General features: G+C 35.0%; 1 protein-coding gene and 1 pseudogene across 3 annotated transcripts in view; one reads left to right on the top strand and one right to left on the bottom strand.

Moving 5' to 3' along the window:
• Positions 1-27,896, bottom strand: part of LINGO2 (leucine rich repeat and Ig domain containing 2) — a 1,215,855-nt gene that overhangs the window by 521,778 nt on the left and 666,181 nt on the right. The gene's annotated exons all lie outside the window — the stretch shown is intronic.
• On the top strand, positions 6,848-6,953 carry LOC114513475 (annotated as a pseudogene).

Genomic DNA, 27,896 nt, shown 5'->3' with positions numbered 1-27,896 from the left:
GGTAAATCACAATTTCCTTGGCCAGCTCTTCATCTTTCCTATGAACTTTAATTGTTGGAGTGTCACAATATTCTGCAGATATTTCTTCTATTCTATCTAAAATTACTACCTCTGTGATATCATTTAGTACCATAAATATATATGTATACATATATAATATATAAGATAATATACATTATAGTATATAAAATATAATATATATCTACATTAAAACATTTAATATATAATTTTGTATAATGTATTACATGCATATAAACATACATGCAAATACATATAGATGTATATTTAATAGATCACTAGTCCTTTTTTCCCCTCTCCCCTTTTGAGTTATCCATACACTGTATTTTTCCACATTTCCACTTTGATGTCTAACAATCATCTAAACCTAGTAAGTTTAAAGTATAACATTTTATTCATTTCATCCAGACCTAAAATTCTAGTCCACACCAGGTTATTCTAGGTTATTCTGTTATCTAGGTTCCTACAAGAGCCTCCTAACTGTCTTTCTGCTCCCACCATTGTCTCTTACACTTTATCCATAATTAATAGTCAAAGAAATCTGATGACATCACATTCCTGATGAAAACCATCCAATAGCTTTCCATCACACTTAAAATAAATCCACACTTTCTCTCATGGCCTTAGAAGTCCTAACATATCTCACAACTGTCATGTGGCACTACTGTTTCTTTACTCAATTCATTCTAGCAGCATTTGCATATGTGTTATCCTTTGAAATATACTCGGAACTTCGAATACTTTTTTGCAAAATCTTTACATAGTTTACTTCTTCACATTATTAAATTTCTATTTAATTTCTGCCCTTGCAGAAAGACATTTTATAAACACCCTAAAATAATCTCCTGTCATTCTTCAAGTCCTTAATTTTCTTTTCAGCTTCTTTGAAATTCTTCTTCAGCTCTATTGATATATAATTGAAAACCAAATTTGTGAGGGATTTAAATATACATCATGATGATTTGATACCATGTATGTTGCTAAAGAATTCCTCATCTATTTAACATAATCTTCAGTATGTACTATATATAGTACATATATACATATAGTATATATAATAACATATAGTACATGTGTATATATACTACTTTCAGCATATTTCAATTATACAGTAGTGTTATCAACTATAGTTACCAAGTTACACATTAGATCTTCAAACTATAGTCATTTTACTTTTATTTTTAAAGCATCCATCATTACCTGACATTTTAAAATTTATTGTTCACTTGTTGTCTATATCATCCACCAGGATGCATGTTCCCTGAGAGCAGGCATTTGATTTCTCTTATTCACCATTGTTTCCCAAGCATCTAGTATCACTCAATATGCATTCAATAAATATTTGTAGAATTAGCAAATGATGGCATTTCATCAATGGTCAGGGACCTAAGTAGACTAATTAGCTAATATATCTTCTACATTGAAGAGGAAGTATACAGCATATTCTTATATCTAGTAATGAGAAGCATGAAGCAAAACACTTTTTTAACTTATTCTAGTAAATCTCTTTCACTTGTGCTCTAGAGCAAAAGCACAGCAAACAATAGCATAGAAAATGTTAGTGCTGAAGGCATTCACACAAAAGGACCTACATAATCACCCTTTGATTTCTTTTTACCTGTGCATTTTGGACTTCCAGCTTCTCAGTTTCTACTGGCTGAATTTGTGTGAAATGTTTAAACACTTACATTTAAATCCCTTCTAAATAAATGATCTTGCCCTCTCCTTTTATGCTTAGTAGAGCCTAAAATTTGAGGGAGTAGTAAACCTTTGAATTATTTGTTGTGACAGAAATATCCTTCCATTGTAGGCTCTTTTTGACATGTTTAATATAATCTAAATTTAAATCTACTCAGGATGTTCAAAGAAAGAGACAAATAAATGTTCCAATTTTTAATAACTAAACATTAGAGACATCAGCTCAGAAATTCAGCAGACAATCTAGGAAAAGTAGCTTTCCTTTCATACTGTTTAAAACAGTCGTGAGGGTGTGATGGCTTCCCTTTTAGTTAAATGCTCCAGGTCATTTCCACTATGCTGCAGAGGCATTCCTATTTAGAACACCAAATCTGTAAACAGATGCATGAGGCCCTATAGATGTACTCTGAAAGTTAAATACTCAACCCTATTTAATTCTGTGTGTTAAAATTTTAGGCAAGAGCTCTGGATGGTGTCGTTCAGTGGATTGAGCACCAGCCTGTGAACCAGAGTTGCTGGTTCAATTCCCAGTCAGGTCACATACTTGGGTTGTGGGCCAAGTCCCCAGTAGGGGATGCACAGGAGGCTATCACACATTGATGTTTCTCTCCCTCTCTCTTTCTCCCTCCCTTCTCCTCTGTCTAAAAATAAATAAATAAAATCTTATGAAATTAAAAAAAATCTTAGGCAAGAATATGGTAGACCTATGGCAGCCAGTTATACGTATTTTACTATTTATCTTTCTGAAAACTACCACAACTAATAAAATGGGGGGAGGAATCCTCACAAATCACAAACACTGAGCTTGTAGAAAGACTAGAATCTTCAATTTTCATGCAAGGTTGGACATATACAACTATACTGAATTGAAAAGCATCCCTGAAAAATTCATGTTCACTCAGAAGTTGTGTATGCAATCTTATTTGAAAATTGGCTCTCTGTAAATGTAATCAAGTTAAAATGAGGGCATCCTGGATTAGGGTGGGCCTAGCCTAATGACTTGATATCCTAATAAGAGAGAAGTTAGATGCAAACACATATAGATGAAAGTCTGCAATGTAGAAATGCAAGCAGAAATTGAAATGATGCAGCCACAAACCAAGGAAGGCCAAAGATTGCCATCAACCACCAGAAGCTAAATAGGTGAGGAAGGAAAGATCCTTTCCTGGGTTCGTTGAAGGAAGCACCTCATATCTAAGGGGAAAAATAACCCCCTCTCCTCTGCCAATGCTAAGATTTTAACACACCAGAAACAGGCTTTGTTGGACTTCTGAGAAAATTACTTTAGTTTTCTATTAAATGCCAAAGTGATTTTAAAAATTGCCAAATGATGACTTGTAGTATAAAGACACTCACTATTTTGTACTTACGGGTTTGTTGAAATCTATCTTTCGGAGCTAAGTTCTCTGATCAACTGAAAGTCCAAGGTTTATTTTGAGAAACAAAAAACAATAACAACAAAATCCTTGTCATCAACATAAAAATTCACACATTCCAATTCAGTTATTATGCAGATTAATTTAATTCTTTCTCAGCTGGTATCTGATATGGCAAAGTAAACAGATTCATTCAAATCTAAACTTTTATCTTTTCACTGTGACATTTCCTTTAATTGAACATTGTCTTTGAACACACTTTAATTGAACACACTTTGTTTTGGGAATGTGGGAACACTCCAGGATGCCTTTAGTAGTACTACATAATTGTTTTTGAATCGCATTACAAATAACTCTATAGGAGACATTAAAAGTTGGCCTTACTGCCTACTAAATACTAAGGAAAATAATGTCAATATTCTATCTATTACTTGAGCCAAAAACATTTATCTACCTATTATCTTCTAATCTCATATGATATTGTTTGGTCTTAGAATGAAAAAATCATTATTATGTTTTCAAACAAATCAATGTTTGCTTTAAATACAATTAAATGTCTCTCAATTGCTAAGGATTAGGTGTTGTTCCAAATGCTAGTAGAAATAGTCCATTAGTGTTCTTTTAGGTTTAGCCTGAGTACTATTCAGAGTAATTCTAAATCTAGTAAATTTAAATCTAATTCTAAATCTAAGTAATTTTTGAATGTCTCTCATATTTCTTTCTTCCTCCAAGAACTCTAGGTTGAGTCCACCAGACTCACATATGGCAAATAAGGGAACCTTAAATATTGTAATGACCCATGCTCCTTCAATTTTATATGTGGAGTTATGGGAAACAATAGGAATACAGAAAGTAATAAATGCAAGCCTATATTGATTTTTGATCAATTCTTATTTATCTTGAATGGTATTTAGCGTTAGAGAGACAAGGATTAAACTCATCTTCTTTGGCATATTAGATGTATTACAACAGTAATTTAAGGTTCTGTTTACACATAATTAAACAATTTTATATTTTAAACATGAGACATGTCAAAAGCCTAAGACACTGTTTTTCACTAATGGCTCCTTGCTGGCTCAAGGGATTATATATTTTAGCTCTTAATTCACTTTTCATGACCAAAATATGCACCATGCCATAGTGTACAGGTAAGGGAGGCATCTCTAATTTGAAATGATAGGCTTCCTTGAGGTTTTAAAATCCTACCTAAACTATCCCTTCAGGCTACCATTAAGATCAGTTGCAAATAAATTTGTTTGGCATTCTGGCTACTCAGTCTACTGTTCTGTGAAATACAAGAGTTTGAAACATGATACCTGTTATTTAAACCTTGAATCTGATTGATTAGACAAATAACATAAAAACAAAATTTAACAAATAGTATAAGCTTAAATACCAATTCATTTCCCGGTCTACAAGTATATAAACATAAATCCAAATGAGTAGTTTATAGATGACGTGAAAAAGCATGGAAAAGTGGAAATAGTTCTAAACTTACAGGGCATTAAAAAATCCTCTTCCTTTCTTCCTCCAACTAACTGGTTGTTCAGTCTTGACTCCATTCATGAAACTTTCTGGGCCCCAATTTTTTCCTCTTTAAACTAAATGATTAAATTTTACACAGTGTTTTCCAACTCTAACATTCTATCATTAGGGCTGAACGAATCGGTAGAAAATGAAAACTTAGGGAGAGAAAAGGGTTCACAGAGTATGTAAAATGATCAGTGAAAGATGGGTTGAATTCAGGGCAAGAAAAGCAGGTGAGGAAGGCATCCAGATGGGAGAATGTTGTGAGCAATGTCTTCTGATCTGACAATTCCAGATAAGTTTAAAAGCACAATGATGGTGATGAGGATGATGAGGATAATGCAAATATTTTAGATTATAGCAATACATCACAATGTGCCATCTGCCATCCCATTTTGAGCAAACCACCTCTCAGACAATAACTGAACTTGCCAGATTTTATGAAATAGACAATACAGTTTCACTCAAATAAAAACCATCTGAAATCAGAATACCTTTGCCCCAACAATGGTAACAGAAGGGTATGCAGTCTTCAGTAGTATATTAATTTGCCCATTTTCCATCAGATGAAACAAACACAAAGGCTTCAAGCATAAACTGACCCAATTAACAACACTATCCAGTTGGATCTTTTGAACTTTAAAGAGTACCTTCCCAAAAACTAGCATGTGAAAATAATGAAATATGGAGGGATTTAATACTTCATGGGAAAATGTGATACAAAGAATAGGCTCAGGGAAGGGCTGCTTTCAATACTGTTTTCAATCACTAAAACAAATTTTGGTAACATTACATAAAGACAGCATTAATGGCGTACATTTTATTTTTGTGCATTTATGTAAAGCATTTTATTTAAGCTTAGTTCAATGGTAGAGTATAGGATTGAGAGTGGATTGGAAGTTAAAATTCGTTAGTTCTACACATGAGAATGTTAACAGACACAGGTGTTGGCAGTGTCAGTTTTTATCGCAAGCTTTAGAAGACAGCTAAAATTATCTACTGTATTACACTTCGTGTACTGTTATTTCTATCCATGTCATCAGAACTGCAAGTATAAGGTTCAATTGTCTTTGAAATTAATATTGGGAAGAATATCATGATAGACATAACAAGTTGTGCATTGATAATTATTCGAATTTGCTCTAATGTTTTTCAGGATGTGTGTTAAAGTTGTTAGTGGTAGAGTAGTGAGAAGTGTAGAAATTTATGTCTCTTTTGAAGTAAGATAGGTTTAGCTTCAAGTTATTAAGTATGGTGTTGTAATTCTAGGTAAACTCTGTTTTTCAAGGAGAACAACAAAGTTATAAAAAGTTTTCTACAGAGCTATTAAGAAACAATCTGTGTTACAGCTTTATAACTGAAAATGGCATGATATATATTGATATTTTTGTAAAAGATGCCTTTTTCTTCTTGCTTATTTTTCTTTTCTTTGTTATTGTATAATAACAGTTGTCCCCATTTCCCCCTCATTATTCATATAATCATTTTAAATTGTTAATATTGAAACCTCATTGATTTCCCTGTCATGTTCTACTTTTTTGTTTGTTTTGTTTAAAAGCACTTTTTAAAGTTACCTTTCTCTCCCTGTAGCAGGTTTGACATGGGGTCTGTGGGAAAGAGGACCTTCAGCACCTTCTTGCCAGATCTCCAGTTTTCTGACCTATTATATGACCTGTTATATACCCACACGCCAGCACTACTGACCCTGCTGTAGGGCTGCAGCTCCTGCCCTGCCTGCTCACCCACCAGGACCACTGAACTTGCAAGAACCTGCCCCACATCCTCTGATCATAATAAATTTCTCAGGATTCCTCTTCTCCAAAGTTTAAATTATTATATCTCTATATCTTTTCTGTCTATTGATCTATTTATCCATCAACCCATCATCTTCTATTTTATTCTATGTTAGGAGTACATTGAAAAGCACCCTTTTCTACATTTTTTTCCTAATCTCTCATATCATTCTTCATAATTCCCAGATGCTATGTCCTTCCATGTTCTCAGAGATGCACAGTGATTAAGGTTGCCGGATTTAGAAAACAAAAATACAGAATGTGGCCCTGGCTGGCATAGTTCAGTGGATTGAGAGTGGGCTGCGAACCAAAGCATCGCAGGTTCGATTCCCAGTCAGGGCACACGCCTGGGTTGCAGGCCACAGCCCCCAGCAACCACACATTGCTCTCTCTCTCTTTCTCCCTCCCTCCCCTCCCTAAAAATAAATAAATAATATCACTTCTCGGCCTTTTGGCTAAGATCAAGTGTAGTATCTGTTCTTATCAGTTTAAAAATAAATAAATAAAATCTTAAAAAATATTTTAAAAATACAGAATGCCAAGTTAAATTTCAAATAAATAATAAAAGTACTTCAGGTAAATATGTCCCTTCTTTCCTCCACTTCCTTTCCCTAGCTCCAAGCATCAAGACTATAACATTGTGTTATGCTTTATCTACTTATTTCCTTTTTCCTCATACTAGTAGTCTCTTTTTCTAATTACATCCAATAATTTGCCTCAGCTGAGTTTATATTCTTATTGATATCTAGACAAAATAAATGTTGCATGTATTCTCCTAGATATTTGCATGTTGAGAAGTAGCATTTTGCAACTGTTATCTTATTTGGGTAACTATAATTTTCCTTGGCTCAGTCAATATATAAAGGTAAAAGATAAGATCATGAATATTTATGCAAACATTATTATCTGTAAATAATCATTAGGATATATAGTGAGTTTGCAAAGGCTATTTACTTTATTTACATTACAATTTCTAAATGGCCTTGGGTGGTGTGGCTCATTGGACTGAGCGCTGGCCTGTGAACCAAAGGGTCACTGGTTCAATTCCCAGTCACGGCACTTGTCTGGGTTAAAGGCCAGGTCCCCAGTTAGGGGGCATATCGAAGGCAACCACACATTGACTGATGTTTTTCTCCCTCTCTTTCTCCCTCCCTTTCTCTAAAAATAAATAAATAAAATGTTTAAAATAAAAATAAATAAATAAAATTTCTAAGTGAACAACTCTGATTTTGACAATCACTAAGGGACAGCTCTTGAAATTTTCAGGCTATTATAAAGGACATTTGGTTTAAGTCCTGAAAAAAAATGAAAGAAAACCAGGTTTTTTGTATGTGTGAAAATCTAGGATCATTTCCAATACAAAACTTTAAGAAGCACTGAATTATTTATTGTATTTGAAAAATACTATGGGTGAACAGATGAAAAAATAAAATAGCATAATAAAATGGTAGTTATTGGTATCTAAACACGTAAAAGAGGTTTTACAATGTTATAAGAGCTTTTTACCTTATTTTACAAACTGGTAATATTCTAATAAGAGTCATTCAGTCATTCAAATTTACAAAAATGTGGCAAGTTTAAATGGCAAGATATTAAACTGAGAGCAGAGACTCTCATTCTAATTTCTTATAAAAGCAAAGCCAGAGGCTTTTAACAGAAATGTTTAGAAAGCTTGGGCTGAGGGAAAGTATGTGGAATGGACTTTTCTTACTTTCTTCTTCTCTCTCTGCCTAAATTCTACTCATGTCAACAGATTTAACACTACCAATTATGTCAGAAATAAGATCTGAAGGAACGAAAGCAGGCTGAGTGGAGAGGGAAGAGAAGTCAGGAAAAGAAGAAAGAGAGGGGAAAGCAGGTGCGATTTAAGCAAACCAAAATAAAATCTGCTTCATCCTTCTCTCATACTCAGTGGAAGGAGGTCCTGAGAGTTGAAAGACTCAAGACAATCTTTATGTTGTTGATGTTTTTTAAAGAAGGTATTGCCTCAAAAATTTCACCCCCTAAATCTATTCTTCCCACATGTATAGGGGAAATAGATTTAGGAGGAAAAAATTTGAGGCCTTAGCCATTTTAACTTATTACATGAATAAACAAAACAAAACAAAACAAAGACTTTAAACTTGCACTGGTATTGGGAATACTTCTTCAAACTGACATTTCTTAAATATTCATTGCACATTTATTCAACATTTGGCAGAGAAGTGAAGATCTCTGAGGAGAAAGAAAAAGCAGGAAGACCTCCAATAACAACATTCCATCCTTCCTCTAGACCTCCAAAAAGTTCAACACTGAACTCAGCTAGAGAAGAAAGGGTTAATCACATCAGCCCATTGGAAAGCTATGTAGTGTTCTGATTGTGGAGAATGGGTGACTGGACATCAAAGAATTCCTTCTAATCAAAAGAATCCTGTCCAGGAGGTATCCAGCCATGTAATATGAAAAAATAGAGACATTTATTGAAGAAGATACAAGACACGAGAAACATTATACACAGGACAGCGACTCTCCAGTCCCCTTCAAAGCAGGCACCTTGGGACCTCACACAGTTCTCCCAATTTCCATCAGCTGCCCTGTTGTATTTTCCTGAATCTCATGGATAGTCTGAAATCTCTTCCCTTTCAAAGGTGATGCTAGTTTTGGGAAAAGCCAGAAGTCACAGAGTGCCAGATCTAGAATGTAGGTGGGCTGTGTCATCTAGATGATATGAAGTTTTGCTGAAAACCTCTGCACAAGATGTGATGCATAAGTGGTCATGTTGTGGTGATGAAGCTGCTGGTCACCAGTTGCCCAAAGCTGTAGCCTTCTATATCATCCAAATCATTTTCACTGAAGAATGTTCAAACTTAATGTAAATTTTGATACAGATTCAGTGCTCTACTCTCTCAGTCATTTCGAATGTGACGACCACACAGTACACATGCTCACTCAGTGGCATCTACCACCCCCACTGACTAGTACAATGAAGTCAGCATTGCTCACACATGTGCATTCCAGTCTACTCAGTCTCCTTCTGCCAGGTTACATCAATGTCACCCACACCATTCTCATTATATTAGCAATGGCTGAACTTTTTTTCTGGACACACCTTTTATATACTCTTTCCCTGTGTGTTTTTTTAAAAATGAATTTATCTTCCATTATACATTTCTAATAGTGCTCAGTGCCTCTAATAGACTGACACCTGGCCTGCTCTTTGTCAGCCAAGAGAAGGTAATACCTTGGGCCCTATTCATGATATTCTTGATCTTTCAAGGGAAGCCTCAGGAAGTAAGTTGAAAACCATTAAAATCCTAATTAAATCAAAATTCTCAAACTGGTACTGATGTACACCAGGTATTTACCTATGTTATCTCTTAATGGTAAGGTTTGAAAGTGATTGCAGAATATATATATATATATATATATATAGTCATTAGACTCTGCTTTTGAAGAAGGCTATGTTGATAAAAAGAGTGATTCATTATTTAAAAAATGGCTGAAAAATAATGGAAGTATAGTAAATGATAGCTAATATTTACATCAATATTTCTAGTACATACAGTAGTGCCTAAATTAGCACTAAATATTTAATAAATTGCTGAAAATAAATTACCTTAAATGTGTTGGTGATTTCTCTTCTATTTGGGAATTGTATTTTTTTCTTTCAAATTTAGATACCTATATGGAAATGTCATGTTAAACCAAAATTACATAAAATCATGATAAACATGAAGTACCTCTGGGGCATTAAACTGCTAAACATATCTAACATATTATGGTATTTAAGCTCTATTAACTTAGTAAAGAGCTTAGAACCAACTGATATAAGTTGAAATACAAGTACTAACTTATTTCCTTCTTGGTCAAGAAGACAACTTAGGTGGGTACACAATTAAATTTTGCCTTGTTTTGACAAAATCTCATTCTGTTCTTTTTGACCCTTGGATGATGATACCTAAATAAAGAGATTCAAAGAGGATTAAAGGATATATTTTAATTAATCATAGCTTTATGTCACAAGAAATACATATAAATTACTACTTTTAAGTGATATTATTGAATATCTAAAAATAAAGGTATAATTAATGAGTGCCTACACTGCTCCAGGAATCTTAGATAGGTATTTTATTTTCATTTACACAAAAACACAAAAAGTAGGCATTATTATATACATTCCTCTAAAAAGAAAACTAAATGGCATTGATGTGCTAGGTGAGCACAGGGGTAAACAGGAAACTCAGGTCCTGTCTTGAAGATGACTTCTACTCAACTCCAGCTAATTGCTGCATTGAGGGACAACATTCCTAGCTTTGCTATCACTTGTGATTTTTCAAGAGAAGTCATCAATTGGATTTTTATGTGCCACTTTCCAAATCAACATTGAATAGTTGAGGCTAACACAACTGAAGGTCCTTATCCAGTTCATGGCACTCCAGCTCTACTACTTTGCTTTCTGTCACACCGTGCTGGCTCTGTGGCTTCCTTTGCTTGATGATTTGTTTCCTGGGCTGTCCCTCTAATCTCCTCTGACATAGGTGAAACCATTGGAAGTAGGCACTGGCAACATTACTTCAGTAAAGGAAACCCAAGTCTCTATTTATTAATTAGATACTGCTACAATAATGCTACTTAACAAACAACTATAAATTATGAGTGTCATGCAACAAATGAACATTTATTTATTGCTCACAAGTTTGTGGATCAGCTGGGGCACACATGCTTGAGGCTACAATATTTAAGGCAGCTCTGCTTCAAGTTGCCTGTTAGCTGCATGTCCCCCCAACAGGTGTCTATCACCATCCTTCAGTAGGCTAGGCAGGGCAGGTTTGTTATACCTGATGGCTGGCAGAAGCCCAAGAGGAAAGGTGGGAAACCTGCAAGGATTTTTAAAAGCTAGACTTGAGATTGGCCAACTATAGTTTCAATCTATATACCATTGGCAGCAAAAGAAAAAAAAAAGGCTAAATCCTGAACCAAGGAATGAGATAGTCTTTCTTTCCATGATAGATCATAGCAAGAATGTGGATGCAGAGAAGGAAGAATGCTAGAAAGGTAGGGTCCAATCATTCAATCTGCTATAGTTCCTGATCTTGACTCTGGAGGCAGTTTACTGATTTTATTAAAAATATGTCATGGTAATGCCTGGGAGTATTTTCTAGATCCTTTAGGATTCTTCTTTTTTCTATTTGACAATGACCCAGTGTCTTGTTCTGCAGCAATTTTTCCATAATATTCCCATTTCTCAATAACACTCTAATCTTGTCATTCTTATTTTATATCCTTTCTAATAACATTTGTTTAATTTCCTGCTTTATTTGTATACAATACTGTTTACTTATAATATTTGCTTCCTTTAAAGACTTGACATACTAAAAAGCCATTAAATTATCCTACTGAATTAAATAGAGAAACATAGAGCAAAGAAATAGGAATTAATATTGTACTGCCACCGAAAAGTATGTGTGTACACTTTAATCTCAGCTGTACAGCAGCATCAACTCAAGATAGTTTCAAACTTTAATTATTATTCATAGCACATTATATTTGTATTCATAAAAATTGTTACATTATTTTATTTGGATTAAGTAAAATTGAAATGAGTATACAATCCCTTTTTAAAAGCATAAATATAACAAAATAACATTATGTATCTAAAACTTTAACAATGGCTTCATTATTTGAGTAAAAAATTTCACTCCAAATAAGTTATGATAAGAAAATGGTTAGATATGGGCTTACATACTTATTTTTAAGAATGTTCATTGCATTTTTTATTATAGTAAACACAAGAAACATCCGAAACTCAACAAGTCAGAAATTTTAATGTGAATTTTTTCATATTCATATAGCGAAATATTAGATCTCTTTAAAAAGAGTATGCATGCAAATGTTAAGTAGGCATTGGCCATAATCTAATTTGAAGGAGGATAACACATTTTCAAAATTATATTTAATATTTTCAGACTTTTATGGGGGTCACAAATCATACTGATATTTTCATAAAAGCTATAAACTATTTAGCTTATAGTTTATATAAGCAAAATGGCATGCAATTTGGGGGAGTGTGAAATTCTAGAAGCCATTTTTGAGATGCTGGGTAAAGGAAGCCTGGTATATACTATTATGACTTCCTTAAAAACAATCTGTATCTATTTTTTATTTATAAAATTGTACACACATATAAAATGTTCAGGAACTTCAGCAGCAAGGTGGGCAGTTTGCAGACTTCTTCTCCGTTACAAACTAAGAGAAAGGCTGAATAACACCAAGTCCACATGCACATATGCACACAGATGTACACAAAACTACACTAAAGAACAGCATTGAATTGAAGAAAAAGGACATCTACAAGTATAAAGACAAAGGGGGAAGCCAAAATCCAAAAGGCAAATGGTCACTGATATTATGATACCCTGTTTAAGTTTTAGAGGAGGTTCTATACTATAGCCCTGGGTTTTTAATGGTCTTACAGATAGAAGATGTGACTCCTGCACAAAGGAGGTCTTCCAAGGTTGAGGAATTTGATGGAGTTGTATTATTGTATTATATTTGTTTTAAATGCTAAAGTAATATATATTTTTTTGGTCTGGCCTCTCAGAACTCAGAGGTTTGGGGTGTTCTTAACTAGGGACAAAAATGTAGGTAAGGGAGAGGACTTTGTTCTTAAAGAATAGATACCAGAGCCTGAAAATATACATTACCAATAATAGATTATTAATTGTGCCTAAATATGGTGCAGAGACTTTAGAGATGATATATCTAATTTTACATAATTTCTAAATTTTACTAGAATACTTTTCACTCCTGCATTCCCTCAAATAGATCAAATATCCACAGATATTTATTGATTAGGGATTCTTGAGCACTAACCTAAAAAAATTATACTTTATGAAAACAAAGACTGTCGTCTTCTCATGGAAATATTTTAAGTATAGTCACGATTTTATCCAAGAAATTTTCAATATTTCCCAGTTAAGTTAAAAGCAAGAGTAAGATCTCTTAAAAAACATAGCTGCTACTGTTCATCTAGTACACCTAAGCAGTAATGTAGGAGTGAGTACCTCCCCTTGCCCAAAGCCAGTCATTGGAGAGAAACTTGAATAAGCAAATCATGTACAAGCATCAGAAATGGACAGATGGTGGTTGTGTGGGTCATTGCAGAGAGCTCTCTGAGATTGCCTTAACTACTGAATATATTCAGTGTGTGTAGTTCAGCAAAAAACTGATAAAAGTAAACTTGAAGTCAAAATCTCGTCCAGATGCCATCAACAAGTGATTAACTTGACAAAATTTGAATAAACTATGCACCAAATAACAAGGCTGAGTTATAAAACAAGGCAGTTGGTAATACATAAACTTGAGAGCAAAATGCTGACTGACACAGGTGTGCTAACCATTGTGATTTAGAAATGTTAGGTTTCTATAGAAATATGAGAAATAATAGAAAGACTTTCATAAGTAACAAGGATGATTTTTATATGTGTTTTAGAATTAGTCTCTTCATTTCATAACCTTTATAACATCATGGGTTCTGGAGTAAAACTGACTGATGTTTAAATTAATTGCCTACCTTTCATAGGCAGTGTAACTTTGGACTAATTACTTAATTTATTCGATTCTCTGTTTCCTCATCTACAAATGAAAGTAACCATCCTCTTTTTCTTAGGGTAGTGTCAGTGTTTCATGTAGTGTTGGACATGATAACCATTCAGTAATATGAGCTACTTGAAGTGAGTTCTCTGCACTTTCTCTACATGTATCACATTATTCTGCCCCCCAGTCATTGTTAAAATAACTTTCATGTGTAACCATGTACATTTCTAGGATGTCGAATGTGAGTAGGGTGAACTTCAGGAGATACAATGTCATCATGGTACCCACTTCCCAATTAAAAAGGACAATGATATCTAGCATTCTTTGAGGAAGCAATTCATGGAAGACAATATTATGCTTAATATATATTAGATTAATTCTTGTAACATAATCATTATTTTTCCCCTTTGACAGATGCTAAAAAGAAAATGAATTCAAAGTAACCAGCAGAGCCAGATTTCAAACTTAGACCTCTCAGATTCTAAATTCAGGCTGCCTACTTCCAGTAGTGTCTCCATTATAAGTTGACTTGGGTGCCTTTCAAATATAGATGTTGAAGTTCCAACCTGAATTACCTAAGAATGTCAGCTAATTTTGAACCAGGGTCATCACAGATGTAATTAGTTAATATGATGTCATAGTGGAGTAGGATGAGCCCATAATCCAACATAAAGGACATCCTGATAAAAAGGGAAAATTTGGAACAGAAATTTGCACAGGGACAAGGCCATGTGAAGTTGAAAGTAGAAATCAGGGTGATGGAGCAGAAGCCAAAGATTACCAGCACCTGCTAGCAAACCACCAGCAGAGCACCTTAGAGAAAGACACAGAACAGCTTCACCCTCACAGCTCTCAGAGGAAATCAACTCTGCTGACATCTTGATTTTGAACTTCTAACCTGTAGAACTGTAAGAAAATATATGTCTACTTTTAAAACCACCCGGTTTGTGGCACTTTGTTGAGTCAGCCCTAGGAAACTAACACAGACTCTTTCAAAATACAGAAATTTATTTTTCCCTTTTATTAGTATTTTCTGCATATTGATTCTTACTAATATTTAAGTAGACTATCAAATAATTTTATTTTTGAAGCCTTCCTAAAACTAATTTAACTGATTAGAAAAATGGTCGGGCACTTGCAGTAGTATTGCAGACTAGGTTGTTCAAAACAATTTCTTCTACAGACATAGAGAAATGCTAGATAAAGTAAGCCAAAAATGTTTAGATTAGACAGCCAAGAAAAAAAGGAGGCATTAGATAGAGCTGAAGAGTAAATAAATTAAAAATAGGACTATGAAAATGACCCCCAAATTAGTCTCAAAGATTTAAAATAACAGAAGTGAATACATAAAGAGTATGCTAAGAAGTTGTAATATATGTGTATAATAGTAATTGTCTAAGAAAAGAATAGAGAAAATAGGGGAAGAAGAGGCAATATTCAAAGCATAAATTAATAAAAAGTATTCATAATTGAAGAAACACATGAGTCCTGAAACAGTGCAATAAGAATCAAAATGATTAAAAAAGGAACCCATGCTTCAAAGTTTCATTTAAAAAGTTTTACTAAATATAAAAAGCCTAAAATTTCTAAAAAATCATGACTACTATACTGACAACAGTCATAGTAGAGAAAAGAAGACAGTGAAAGTATTCATTTAATGTGCTGAGATAAAAGCTCTAGAATTGTATATCTAGTTGGGCTTTCAATTAAGAGCGAGGTCAAAATAGACATTGCCAGTCAAAGGAAGAGAGAACTTACCACACACAGATCTTGCTGAAAGAAATACTACTAGAAGTATTTTAAGAAAATAACATTTAACTAAGAAAGTATAGAGGATTATAAAATAAAGAGCAAATAAATGTAGTGAATGTATTAACTATATATAGCATTAATAATAATAACTAAGTTTGAGGGCTTAAATTCAAAATATAGACATGAAGGTTGGAAGAAGAGACCATTATTTTTTAAATTCTAAGGTCTTTGTATTTATTAACATTCAACATGATTAAAGTAAGTATTTGTTAAGACAAGTATTAAACCACTAAACCTGAAACAAACTTTCATTATTTTCATTAAACAAATACAAAACTGTCAGTGAGTGATAATCATATTGTTATTGTTTTTCTGTACTATGTTGAAGAAAAAGGCACAGAGGACTGAAAAATGGGACAAAAGCTGAATTTATCATGGATGTAGACATATGTGATCATTAAAAGAAAAAAAATAAGGTTAGAGTTCTGCTTTCAGTCTTACCAATCTAAGCAAAGGAGTATAATGAAAATTTGACAAGTATAAAATAATGGAAAAATTATTTAAAAGAAGCAAAGAAAGTAAAGTATAGAAAAACACACAGAATAAGGGAATATATCCAAATATACTGTTAGTCTCAAAAAAAGTAGGTGGATGCAACTTCACTGTTTAAAGGTAGGGATTTTCCAATTGAATTTTCTAAAGCTATAATGTACTTAAGAGGCATGCCTAAACATAAAGTTTCTGTCAATAAGATTGAAATTAAACATATACAAAGAATGTTACCATAGGCAGGCAGTGGTAGTGCCAAGGAGTCTCTCCTATTGGCCAAGATGGCAGCAGAGGGAGGTTATTATACTGGGTGTGCCAAAATCTAGAAATATGAATCAGTAGGGCCTGAGCATGCCACAAGCTAGACAGATGAATGGATAGGGCCCCAAGTGTGCCCAAAGCTAGCAAGATTATTGGATAGGAATTAAAAAAATAAAAGCTCCCCCTTCCCTATCCCTATAAAAACTGTAGGCTTGAGCAGGAAGATGAGATGGCTTTTGACAGTAGACTCCACAATTCTCCCAGGTCATCAGGTGCCTGAATAAACCCTTTTTCCTTTTGCACCAGCACCTGCCTCACAACTCTGGCTTTCATTGCGGCAGGAGGCTGAACCTCCATTTTATTCAGTTACAAAAGATGTAGAAAGTCATACCAACCTTCAGAAAGGTTATATAGTAATATTAAAATCAGTTAACATTGATTTTAAGTAAAATATATTTATAAAGTGGGTTACTATTAGTATGTAAATTATGAAATGGTAGAATTATTTTCTCTTGCATTGATCAATATATTCTAAGTGTCTAAAATCGTACCTGGAACACAGGTGCTCAGAAATGTTTGTTGAGTAAATATTACATAAATACTAATAGAAAAAAGTTATCAAGGAGTTAGAACAATTCAGAATCTACATGTAATTAACAGCTTAACTTCAAAATATAATAGCGCACACCTTACATGGATGTTACATGAATACAGTTGAGTATGTACACACATACACACACAATTTTAGAAATGTAAAAATATGAGGCAAGCCATTGGCAAGAAACTGTAAACCTGGCAAAAATTCCTCACTACCATCTGCCAGGCTATGCCACCTGTTTGAACTAGACAATGTGGCTGCTAAATTACAGGTACTGTGACACATACCAATAACCCTGTTGTGTAATATCAAGCTTGTGTTCTTATCTTGGCTTATTTAATAATGGCATGAGGTGCACAGATAAATCAGTCATCTTGTTTAGCTGAGTCCCTGATGCTAAAAGGACAAGGTGATCTTCAAATTCTGTTTTCATTGTGATTATGTTGCTGTCTCCTCCACATTGTTCAGTAGCATCTGGTGAGCATGTGATGTGAGTTGCCAATTCCACTCTAGCTGTAAAAGTGGTCCAGGTTCAGCAGAGAGTGTGGGAGCAGCTGGTAAACAATATGAGATCCCACAGGCTTCACTAGCTAAATATACTTCAACGAATTGCCTGACTCATTTTTTCCTCCTTTTCTCTTATCAAGTGGTGCTGCAAAATTTGGCAAGCATTTCTAGAAAGCAAGCTAGGGTTGTGGTGTTTGAGGGGCGGGTGAGATTCAAAATCCAAAAGAAACAACACAGCTCTGAAAAATAGCTTGGTAAGAATGAAATTCAGAACTCTTACTTCTTTACTTACAACTATCACATGTGGCTACACCCATGATGAATTCACCTTCTGTTCCATTGTTTCAGTTTTCTTTGCCTTTTTCTTCCAGATAGTATGAAGAAACAATACCAATGTAATTCTTGCTAACAGTTTTTTTTTTTTTATACCTGTTTAATTATAGAATCACATACGCCACTAAGACTTAGGTAAGAAAAACGTGCCATTACCATCATCACTCTACCAAGTTTACAGTTTAAAAACTGGGTTAAATATATATCTGGGCAAGATAAGATCTGTTTTGCCATCACAGAGTGTCCCGCTTTGCTTGCATCTTGTCATTGAAAGTCACAGACTGGATTCTTGCCGAGGTGGACACCTACTTAACCTATTGGAAAGAGCTCTGAATCCTCATTAACTTTTGTAGGGATTTCTTTTGTTTTTTGTTTAAAACAGTCTTTTATTTCTTTAATGGCTTTATTTTCATACCTAAGGGCCAAGTCCATACCAGTATACTTGTTAGAGTAAATTATTTGAACATGTTTCTGATAGCATTCTTAAAGGCTAAATAGAAAGGACCATTAGATGATGCTAAAGTGAGAAAGAATAATGAAAATGTAGTTGTTAATATTGATGTAATGTGGCAGGAAGATAAAAACAGCTCCAGCTAGGCAGTATTTTCCAATAGAAAACCATTTCATTTCATTATCTAAGGTAATGTCTGGAATGTCTGCAAATGAGCTCAGTGGTTAATTTACCCCAGAAAAATGAAATGAACTCTGTGATCCTTCAAGAAAGAGAGTACCACTGGCTCAATGAGGAGATTAAAAACCAACAATTCTCTCAAGGAGAGGTACATTCCTATCACATGTTTATGTGCTTTGGTGAAACTAACAGATCCTTAGGGGATGACCTAATCAATTAGAAACTCTATTTTGAGAACAACATCCACTAGCAGAAGAATAGATTCTTAAGACAACATAATGGATAGAAAAACAAGGATAATTTTATCACAGAGTCAACTTTGCAGATAGATAAGAATATTTCTTACATTTAATTATCTACTTTTCAGAACTATTAAGAGGTCTGGAAGGACATGTCCACTACATATGCAAAAATCAACGTAACACAGTTGGTGAAGAGAAAAAATGGTTCACTTCTTTGAAACAAAATGTTCTAATATGCTCATTAAAATCAAAACTTCATCTCCTTGGCATATCACATAAATTATGGCAGGGAGTCAATGATCAATTTGGGGTTAGAAGAATAGAATCCACCTATTGGGCCCTAGAATATGGAAAATCAGTCCCAGAGTTGAATCTTGAGTAGATTCAAATTTTCAAAATGGGTACTAGACTTACTGGGGCGATCACTTTGTAATGTGTATAAATGTCTAATCACTATGTTGTACAGTTGAAACATATATAATGTGTATCAACTGTAATTGCAACATAAATTTAAAAAATTAAATTAAATTTTTTTTCTTTATTCTAGGGTAAAATAAATATTGGAAACATATATATTTATGGTTTGAGAATGACCTCAGGGTCTGAGACAGGCTGTTTTCAGAGTAGGAAGAAAGGCTGTACGATATTACTGTGGACTAAGGCTGTTAAATGTTGGGTTCCTTGAAAGCAGATACTAAGGCAGATGTTCAGACTCAGCACCTGGGAAAAGCAAAATAGGGAGCAGGACAAGAAGCAGAGTTAGTGAACAAAGGACTAATGCTGAGAACAAAGCCTCAGGCAGGGCATTCTGGATTGGATACCACTGTGAAAGTTGTATTTCAAAGAGTTGAAGTGGCCATTTTGCCTCCCTCAGTCACCAGGTGCTGGAAGGGTAAGAGGAAGAGCAAGGTGTCCCTCTGGGTAAGGTAGATCTTGAAGGAATGGCAGCAGCAAGCCATCTTCCAATTACTCTCCTCACAGCTGGACAGAACCAAGTCAGCACATCCCCTTGTCTACCAGAGGGGCATGAAAAGGAAGTGTCCTCTAAGAGATTCTTGTGCCATGAATGTCCAGAAAACATAAGGTAACAATGATGAAGGACCCAGTTTGTGCTGTTTTATATTTGATAGCTATATATAGCTGATCCTTTCCCCTATCAGGAATTATTAACCCAAAAGAGTTCTCTTTAGTGTAATTGAAACCCATTGAAAACACTTGCTGAAAAATAAAGATTATTAACTATGCTCCTCATGGATTCTGTTCATGGGAGTGGTGATGAGTTCAGGGATTAGCACTTCAGGAATTGCTTATGAGTGATATACTGCTGGTATTATGCCCTTGGAGAAAAATATCCCTAAAGCATCACTTAACTCTACTACATACAATAGTCCTGTGCTTCAGAGTCTGGAAAAAGAGGCCATTATCTAAGAAAGGACAGAAAGTAGTAAAAGGAGCCCACCACATGCAGAGCACAAAAGGAAAAACAAAACAAAAAATAAAAGAGTGGTTAGGAGGCAAGTACTAGAGAGAAGCAGGCTGCAGGCTTCTGGGGCAGATATGAAAAAACATTGTCCTTTGCCAATGTTCCAGGGTAGATGATGTTTGGGAGAAGAGAGTAGATACTTCTAAAACACAAATAATTGGCTAAATGATGTATTCATTATATCAGGAAATGACAATTGCATATAAAGACAGACAAGAAATATGAGATTTCAAAGTATCAAAGTTCCCTAAGTGTCTTTAGCTAATGTAACAAGCCTCGGGATTTCCCAATACAACTGGATCAGTACAATAAATGTCTACTTAAACCCAGCTTATAACCAAATCCTCATAAGTCTTATATCAAAATATAGAAGAGTATAGCCCTGGAACCAAGAGAAAGTGTTAAAGACTACTCATTATCCTTCATTCAGCATCTTTAAAATTTTTTATTCATTATTAAAGAGATAGTTCTGTATTATCAGCACTAGATCTCTTCATTTATACCGTGTGAGTATATTTGACACACTTATGTAGAGCAATGCATAATTTAATAAATTGAGGACACCTGATACTGAGCAACACTTATATTTAAAATGCCTAAGAATTTTTATAGATTAGTTTAAACCTAGAAACAGTGAAAAAAATGTATTAACAACAAAAATAGAGATGTGTGAATATTTAATCTTCACATTATTTTCCATATTTATCATCTACATGTTTTTATATAACACTGCCCACAAAACACTTAAAATTCTTGAAAGAATGCAAGAATACAGAACGTTTATTATAAATAAAATATATTTACTTGCTTCATTAATTTCAAAGTGGTCATTCATATATTAGAATGATGGATGAGGAGGTAAGAAGGCACCTAGTAACATGGTTAGGTTTGATATAATCTTAACTCTTTTGTTAAACTATAAAAACAACCAATTATGATCCTAGAAAAATTAATAATTGGTGATAATGACATGATTTTAAGTAACTCACTTGTATTATAGTTGTCTGCTGTTACCTAGAGACTTCACAAATTAAAAACATCTGTATCTGGCCTGGATGGGTATGTCAGTTGGTGGGAACGTCATCCCACAATACCAAAAGTTTGCAGGTTCTATCCCTGGTTGGGGTGTGTGCAGGAGGCAACCAATCATTGTTTCTCTCCCTCTCTCCCTCCCTCTCTCTCTCTGTCTCTCTCTCTCACTCTCACTCTCTCAAATAAATAAACACATTTTTGGGTGAGGATTTAAACAAAAGGTGTATTTGGACATCATAGATCTAAGGCAGTGACAGCTCTGTTGAGTGACTCACACTTAGCTGGGTTAATAGTATATCTGCATTAGTCTGATTCCCTGGTAAATTTCACTGACTGGTGTTCTAGGCACACCGAACCCTCTCTGCAGTAGACCAAACACTAGGATACTTATGCACTTTTGTTCCATCAATGATACTTTCCATAAACAAGAGTCAATTGTGTTTGCAAAGCACCTTCCAAGGAGCCTATATCCATCACTCCCACAATATTAATATCTTTCTCTCTTTCCTTCTCTTGTAGGTAAAAATGCCAGAAATTGATAGAGCAAGAAGACAAGAAAACTGCATTATTAGTATGAAATTTGAAATGTCATAATATAGTATTCAGGAGTACACTGAATATAAAAATATGGCAATATACAGAAACAAAGAGCCTACATTCTATTCTATTCTATTCTATTCTTCTATCCTATCCTATTCTATTCCATTCCATTCTATTTCATTCCACTACAATCTATGATATCATATTATAATATGTTATATTATATTACACTAGAGACATCATACTTAAAATATAATGTTGGGAATTCCATGGGTGTCCTAGAGTTTTTGAGCTAGAAAGGGGACATAGATGAGTACCTAATCTTAATATGCATGCTTGCCAAATTAGAAAACAGACTCACAGAAAATATTAACATCCATAGATTACTTGGCTTGGGCACTGTGTTGATTATTTTATATAAATTATTTTATGCAATTTTCTCAAAATCACCCTAAGATAATTGATATTTTCATGAGAATTACATTCTGCATTTTATAGATGTAGAAAGAACTCTTGATAAAACTTATTCAATTATTAGCTGCAGAGATTAAAATCTATTCTCTTACCCACAAACACTTTTTCTGTTTTATGTTAGATCATAGAAAGAAGACAATGAAGATTTTAATTCAGTTGATGGGAGACAGACAGGGTAGTGATTCATTCATGTTAGTTTTAATTAAGAGGGAGTTATATTGGCAAACCCAATGACTTCCAGGGCCAGGCAGGAGACCTAAATATGTGAAGGAGTGATTGTTATTGCAGTGCATTGTGTATATCTTAGCTTACCTAAAGGCATTCCTATTCAGTTTTTAAAAATTGAACTGGCCCAGTACAGCATATCTGCCAGAGGGTTACCAATTTACAAGTTCTGAAGGAAAGTGAAAGCAACAGATCTGCAAAACTAAGTCTGGAAAACATTGTAGGCTTGAGATGGAGGCAATAGATTATGTAAGAAGACACAATAAAAAAAGTAAACAACCAATAACAGTAAAAAGCCAAGGGACTGGCTGGGTGAACCATCTCAAACAGCTACTTATGTGTAGGAAAGGCAGTGAAAGTAAAGAAAGATGAGAAAAGACAGTTTTGGTAGTAGTCCTTAAATGCCAGTGTGAGTATTTGAATTTTAGCAGAATGACAAAGGAACACACTTAGAGGTGTGCCAAATATACCCCTACTTTTTGCTAGGTGTGCCTTCTGTATATGATGGGGGGTGCAAGAAACCCAGAATTTATTTACAAAAATTGTATATTTATTCTTACATGGTTAAACTTCAGTCACCTTCAATGTATTCTCCATTTGATGCAATACCTGTATCAAGACCTTTTTTTCACCCTGGCTGGTGTGGCTCAGTGGATTGGGTTCTGGCCTGCAAACCAAAGGGTAGCAGGTTTGATTCCCAGTCAGGGCACATCCCTGGATTTAAGGCTAGGTCCCCAGTTGCAGGGTACAAGAGGCAACCCACACATTGATGTTTCTCTCCCTCTCTTTCTCCTTCTCTTCCCCTCTCTCTAAAAATAAATACATAAAATCTTTATTTAAAAAAATACCTTTTTTCACTGCTCAAAACAGTTTTTGAACTCATAGATTTCGATGCCTTTGAGTGCTTCTGCCGTTTGTGTGTGTGTGTGTGTGTGTTTCACCTCCTCGTCAGCAAATGTTTCCTCTTGAGGATCTTTTTTTTAATTCCAGGAAAGATTTTTAAAAACTGCAAAAAACTGCTTGGGCTGAGGTCAGATGAAGGGGTCATGCCATTTTTGCTCAAAAACTGCTGTACACTCAGCACAGTGTGGACATGTGTGCTCGTAAATCATCCATCATGAAATGCGGAAACATGTTGAAAGAGTCTTCAGAAAAATTCACTGAAGAGTGTCAAGGCTAGCTAGGACACTGCTACAGACAGGTTCCTAGAACACTCACTTAGGGAGGTCCTTGTACTACAAGGGACCTGTCCTTCAAAGATAACCCAATTTGGGGGGTCCCCCCTCATATTATGTTTTCATAATGTTGAAGGGGGATCTGATTAGATAGATGCTGAGGAAGCGGGAAGCATCCTGGATGTGACGTGAAAAAGTCTACCTTCCCTGGAGTTGGCGAAGTACCAAATGCAGTGGGACTGAAACTGTACCCTGTGCATTATAGATTTTCATACACCTGGGTAAGGATACACAAAACAGCAGCTCATGACATAGCAGGAGGAAGCTGCACAGAGCACACAGGGGCTGAAAAGTTCACAACACAAGTGTACTGTGGAGGTTAACAGGGTAGCAAGAGGGTGGGCAGAGAGACACTGCATAGGCTCATGACGGTAATGAATCCAAGCCTGATTTGCCTGGGAATTTGGACAGTTCCACTGTTAATGGAATTTTGGGCCCAGACCTTTAAACAGATGGCATGTGGATTATCACTCCTTTCCTCTTCCCCTTACTCAGGAGGTAAAGGGGCCAGAGCACTCACGGGACCCACTGGTGTGTGCTGGGAATTGCCTTCCACATTTCCCCTTTTCCCAACCCTTGCTTTCCTATTTGGGAGCCAGCATGCACTGAAGGCAAGTCCTGTGCATGCTGTGCTGCTCCTCGCCTGTGGTGGCCCACAGGATGCTGTGGCTTCATGCTGCCATGTGGGTCTCGGACTGTGCCCCTTCTCTTGCTCTGAGATAAGTGCACCAGTCTGGAGTGCTCACTGTTCCCAGGGATATGAACAGCCTCAGTCGGGGGTCCCTGAAGATAGATACACCTGCACAACCAGTGCAGTAGTCTGGCAGCTCCTTTGGGCCCCAGAAGAGGAAAGAAGTTGTGGTGAGGCAGTGGCAATGCTAGCCCCACAAGCACACACTCCAAGAAGAGAGAGCCTAAAGCCAGAGACCCATTTGCATAACAGCCTGGAGCTCTAGAGGGACAGATAAGAAAGGAACCAGTTTCTGGACCCTGACTCTGGTGCTGGGGGTGGCTGGGCTCTTGTGGTGTTTTGTGGAAGAGGTTGGCCTGGAGCTGAGGAGTACCAACTCCAAATTGGTCAATCTTTTAATAAAGACTTTTTTTCCTTCCCTAATCAACTTTTGTGTTATGTCTGTTTGGCAGCAAGCAGTTGGATTCCACTTTGTTTGATAACAATAAGAGCCTTTATGTTTTAAAGATTGATTAATAGGGATTTCCTGAAGATAATAACTTTCAAGTGTCACTAGGTAGAAAATCAAGGAGCCAAAATTCAGACTGTATCTGTTCAATGTCAAAGAGAATACAAACATCACAATACCACATAGTTTTCTCTATGAAATACTAGATCCAGGTATCAGTATAAAGGACTTTTGCAACTGGTCAAGGGTTGAATGGAGAAACCCCTGGTTAAGATGGTGATTATGGGACCAGAAAAAGGTATGTTTGATTAAAAGTAACATTAAATAAAATAATCAACTGTTACTGTTATGTACTTATTATAAATCCCCATCACTCTAAGAACTTTGTTCATCTTAGCTGATTTTATCTTAAAAGAAACCTATGTCAGAAGTACTATAACCAGCATCATTTACATATAAGATAATGAGACACTAAAATCTGTGTAACTTGTTTAAAGTCAAATGGATAGAAATAGTGAAAGATAATATCTCAAGCCATAAAATTGACCCAATATTCTCTTAACCAAAAGTAAAATATGTTGATTATTTAAGGAAAATGTGAAAAGGGGAAAGACCTTGGGACCCATTCCATTTTTAAATATTTTATTTATTTATATGTAGAGAGTGGAAAGGGATGGAGAAAGAGAGAGAGAAACATCAATGTGAGACAGAAACATCCATCTCATGCTGACCTACAGGTACCGAATACACAACCCAGACATGTGCCCTGACTGGGAATTTAACCCAGGACCTGAGCTTTCACAGTGTTGGATGATGCCCAACCAACTTAGCCACATCCGTCAGAGACAGACCCATTAGGTTTCATTCAGCATAAATATGTCTTCAATAGATCATTTCAATTAGGAAAGAAGAAGAATAATAAGATCAAATTTCTCTATTCAAATGCTCACAGAATTTTATCTTCACCTTAAATTGTATTTAGAGTCTTACCCTCTAATCACCATCAAGTACCTGAAAACTGAAGGAAAAATTTGAGAAGGAAAAGTTGGAGTAGCAAACTGAATGTATCAAATAAATCCAAGCCAAGTCCTCCTAGAAAAAGAAATATTAACAATGCTATCCTCAGGTCATAAATATGGCTCCATTTTCTCTACATATTCCACTACTTGTTGGCAGGATATGGAGTTATGTGGTCCAGTTTCCAATCACTTTATGTACGAAATCAAGTGCTGTCCCTCTCTAATCATTATGTAAATAATCATTATATGAATAATTGTATACTGCATGCACAAAGAAGGTATATATCTCTTGTATAGCTTTCCTTTCTTGCTCTTCCACAAGTTTTAGCATGTAAAAGTTACAGAAATATTTATGTGTGGAGATTTTTAGTAATTTAAATGAATAAAAACATGTAATTTGGGGAGAGGCTGTATAGAAATGTTCCATTTCCATAACTCATATATAAATTTCAAAATCAGAGCCCCATCAACAGGAGGAAAAACACTGCCATTACCTAGAGACAACAACTTTACTCTTAGTGAGAACAGTAGGTTACCACTTTTAAAACTATACCACATAAACAATGTTTGTCTCTTTAAAGAGATTGCAAATATTAAAAGAGCCTGTCTCTTAATAGGCTGCGAAAATGAGCAGCCAATTTTTTTTAAAGCAATGTATTTATTTTCATTCATCTTAAATGACAATGGAAATTAAGAAGATCCTACCATAATAGACAAACTATTGTAAGACATGAAATCTAATAGCAATATGAATTTATATAGATCTAGTTTCAAGAATAGAATATGGAATATTATTCATAATAAGCAGGTAATGGGAAGAAAATGTGCTTAGTGCACAAAAAGAAGGAAAGAAAACCTAGTTGGTATAAAATACTGAATGTATATAGACTGCTGAATAAAAGACAAAATCAATGAATTTATCTACATTGCCTTGGAAGACAATTGGAGGAAGAGAGTTGGTAAATTTCTAAATAGTTACATAAAGTTGAGTAAATATTCTATATTAACATATTACAGTTCTTTTGGTTGCCAGTAACAAAATGAGACTCTGGCCACCTTAAGACAAACAGGAAATACCTTAGAAAAAGATAGGATATGTTTCAGAATACACTGAAAAGCTGCAGAAGCAAGCTGGAGGAAAAGCAGACACCTGGAAACCTCATAAGTTCTCATTAGGGATGTTAATAAAACGTCCATTAGACAACCATACTAAATTTATCAGAGTTTCAGAATTTCCAAGCCTCTTTATCCCTCAGGTCTGAATTTTACCTTTGAATTAGGTGCACCTTTTATGAGCAGCCAATTTAGGCAGGGACTGTCATGTAGGAAAGAACTGGCAGTTGGTGTCTACTCCTGTTTGAGAAGAAATCCCAAGACAAGCTTTTGAGCTGAAAATTCCTACAGTGAATGTAGATATTTAATAAAATAAAATAAAAGACATATGAACATTACATTGGGTTTCAAGTCGAAGAATGATGTATCTGCAATACTAATAGAAAAATGGGATCATATATTATAGCAAACTAGTAATATTACTATAAAAATGTAGAACTGGAGTTGTTACTATTTCTTTCAACATCTTTACCCAAGAGGTACTGACTCACTTTAAAATATATTTTTTAAAGAGTGTATTTACTTATTTTTAGAGAGAGGGGAAAGGAGGGAGAAAGAGAGGGAGAGAAACATCAATGTGTGGTTGCTTCTCATGCACCCCCTTACAAAAACCTGGCCTGCAACCCAGGCATGTGCCCTGACTGGGAACCAAATCTGCAACCTTTTGGTTCATAGGCTGGCACTCAATTCACTGAGCCACACCAGCCAGGGCTTAAAATAAATTTTTTAGTTTATATATTTATTTCATATGAGTTAGGTAAATTCCAAAAAATATA

Source organism: Phyllostomus discolor, chromosome 3, assembly GCF_004126475.2.
Source record: "Phyllostomus discolor isolate MPI-MPIP mPhyDis1 chromosome 3, mPhyDis1.pri.v3, whole genome shotgun sequence".
NCBI classification, from domain to species: Eukaryota; Metazoa; Chordata; class Mammalia; order Chiroptera; family Phyllostomidae; genus Phyllostomus; species Phyllostomus discolor.
The sequence above is the reverse complement of the archived record's forward strand: the minus strand, read 5'-3'. Positions and strand labels throughout refer to the sequence as shown.